This window comes from Hemiscyllium ocellatum (genome assembly GCF_020745735.1).
Source record: "Hemiscyllium ocellatum isolate sHemOce1 chromosome 50 unlocalized genomic scaffold, sHemOce1.pat.X.cur. SUPER_50_unloc_3, whole genome shotgun sequence".
In the NCBI taxonomy this organism is placed as follows: domain Eukaryota; kingdom Metazoa; phylum Chordata; class Chondrichthyes; order Orectolobiformes; family Hemiscylliidae; genus Hemiscyllium; species Hemiscyllium ocellatum.
The window spans coordinates 102,552-105,788 of record NW_026867586.1 but is presented as its reverse complement, the minus strand read 5'-3'; positions in this window follow the sequence as shown (position 1 = coordinate 105,788).

Here is a 3,237-nt window from a genome sequence, read left to right as displayed (position 1 = left end):
AAACAGGCCCTTCGGCCCAACAAGTTATACCGACCCTCCGAAGAGTAGCCCATCCAGACCCATTCCCCGACCCCTAGATTTACCTCACATCGTGGGCGATTTAAAATGGCCAATTCACCCTGACCTGCACGCCAATGGCAGAGGGGCAGGACTGAGGGTTGGGGTGCGGAGTATGAGGAGCCTGACGGTGGGATCCTCATCAGAAAGTCTCACTGGGGTTACATCACCAGCACTCCAGTCAGTAACTGACTGTCGCGCTGTCTACTTTCAGAGAGCGTCTCTTGGGAGTGGCGCGGCTGTTTTACGGTCTTTACTGGCTCGATCAATGTCCGGATTTTCCCACTGCCCTGGGTCCATAAAACATCACCATGATAAAATATCCAGAAACTGTGAAGCAATTAAACCCTGAGGACGTGCCTCGGGATAGTTTCAGAACTTTTTTCCGGCCGCTTCCCACCCAGGATCACTCATTCCGTGATCGGAAGCCGCAAGATCCGGGCCGGAGCGAGGAGGCACGGCCTGGAAATATTCGAACCAAACCACTCCTGACAAAAAAAAGGAAGGGTTAGGTTGATTCACGGAACCAACCTGATCAGGGTGGAGTTTGTGGGAATCTCACTGGATTAATGGTCCACAGACTCCCACCCGTCCCAGCCTATCGTTACGGAGATACAGCATGGAAACAGATCGTTCGGCCCAACTTGTCCATGCCGACTACGTTTCTCAACCCAATCTAGTCCCACCTGCCAGCGCTTGGCCCATCTCCCTCCAAACCCTTCCTATCCATGTCCCCATCCAGATGCCTTTTAAATGTTGTCATTGTACCAGCCCCCACCACTTCCTCTGGCAGCTCATTCCATACACGTACCACCCTCTGTGTGAAACAGTTGCCCCTTAGGTCCCTTTGAAATCTCTCCTCTCTCACTCTGATACCAACCCTACTGTGTAAAGTCTCAAGGGTGGCACGATGGCTCAGTGGTTAGCACCACTGCCTCACGGCGAGAGGGACCCCGGTTCAATTACCCCCTCAGGGCGACTGTCTGTGGGGAGTTGGCACATTCTCCCCCAGTGACTGCATAGGAGTCCTCTGGGTGCTCCGGTTTCCACGGTCAAAGGATGTGCGAGTTACGGGGGATTGGCCATGCTAAATTGTCCCATAGTGCCCATGGATGTGCAGGTTAGGGTGGATTGGCCATGCTAAATTGTCCCATAGTGTCCAGGGATGTGCAGGTTAGGGTGGATTGGCCATGCTAAATTGTCCCATAGTGTCCAGGGATGTGCAGGTTAGGGTGGATTGGCCATGCTAAATTGTCCCATAGTGTCAGGGATGTGCAGGTTAGGGTGGATTGGCCATGCTAAATTGTCCCATAGTACCCAGGGATGTGCAGGTTAGGGTGGATTGGCCATGCTAAATTGTCCCATAGTGTCCAGGGATGTGCAGGTTAGGGTGGATTGGCCATGCTAAATTGTCCATAGTGCCCAGGGATGTGCAGGTTAGGTGTGGATTGGCCATGCTAAATTGTCCCATAGTGCCAGGGATGTGCAGGTTAGGGTGGATTGGCCATGCTAAATTGTCCCATAGTGCCCAGGATGTGCAGGTTAGGGTGGATTGGCCATGGGTAACAATTGGATAATCGGGAAGGGGGAATGGGTCTGGGTGGGTTACTTGTCGGAGGGTCAGTGCGGGCCAAATGGCCTGTTTCCACACTGTAGGGATTCTTAAAAACAAAGGCTGACTCACCTTCCTCCGCCTAAAGACACCTTTCGCCCCCGGGACGGCTTCGCACACCACACTGATCGCTTCCCTGCAAGAGGGTGACAATTGCCTTCATTAACGGCCGGCGGCCTCCCTTTTATTTACATAAGGCAGTCAGCGCGAGGTAACCTGGCACCGTGAGAGCGTGCGGGTGCAGAGCGACATACGTGGGGACCACCCCAAAGGCCCGCCCCCCTTCGCTTCGGGACAGGGATCTGAGCAAGGCCCACTCGCTCTGGGCTGGAAGATGGAGAGGGTGCAGGAAGGCAGAGGGGAGGGAGAAGAGGGAGGGGAAAGGCTGAAGGAGGGCCAAGGGGGGAGTGGCAGAAGGAGGGAGGGAGGCAGGAGTTGGGGGGGGCAGAGGAGGGAGGGAGAAGAGGAAGGGTGGGACGAGGAGGGGGGGGAGGAGGGGATGAAGGGGGGGGGGGAGGGAGGACAGGCCCGGAAAACAAGAGTGAAGATGGCGGGGGGGGGGTGGCAAGGAGAGGGTGGGGGAGGGAGGAATTTCCTCTCTTTGCGTATCTTTGATCCTTGGAGTTAATGTTCAGGAGGTTCTGAAGTGACCTTATTGAAACTTACGGGATCCTGAGGATGCTAAAATCAAGAGGATCCCTCTCTTTGCAGATGAATTACCATTGGAAGGAGGTGGAACGGCGGCTCAGTGGTTAGAGCCGCTGCCTCACGGCGCCAGGGACACGGGTTCGATTCTAGCCTCGGGGTGACTGTGTGGAATTTGCACATTCTCTCGCTGTGTCTGTGTGGGTCTCCTCCGGGTGCTCCAATTTCCTCCCACAATCCAACGATGTGCAGGTTAGGGTGGATTGGCCCATGCTACATTGTCCCATAGTACCCCAGGGATGTGCAGGTTAGGGTGGATTGGCCATGCTACATTGTCCCGTAGTGCCCCAGGGATGTGCAGGTTAGGGTGGATTGGCCATGCTAAATTGTCCCATAGTACCCCAGGATGTGCAGGTTAGGGTGGATTGGCCATGCTAAATTGTCCCATAGTGCCCAGGGATGTGCAGGTTAGGGTGGATTGGCCGCTCCTTTATCAGGTGGTGGTGGAGGGCTCAATCCTAATGCACAGAATTTATAGCAAAAGTTTACAGTGTGATGTCACTGAAATTATATATTATATATGAAAGAAGTGAAACTATCATGATCTCCCATGATAAGAGATTTAACAAACAATCAAGGTGTGTTTCAATGTATAATTTCAGCGACATCACATGGTAAATGTTTTGCTATAAATTCTGTTAGGATTGAGCCCTCCACCACCACCTGAAGGGGCAGCGCTCTGAAAGCTAGCGCTTCCAATTAAACCTGTTGGATTGCAACCTGGTGTTGTGTGATTTTCAACTTTGTCCACCTCAGAGGAAGGGCTTTTGCCCGAAACGGCGTTTGTCCTGTCCCTCAGATGCTGCCTGACCTGCTGTGCCCACTCTAATCTTGGAGAAATATTTCGCCAGGAAACCACCCAC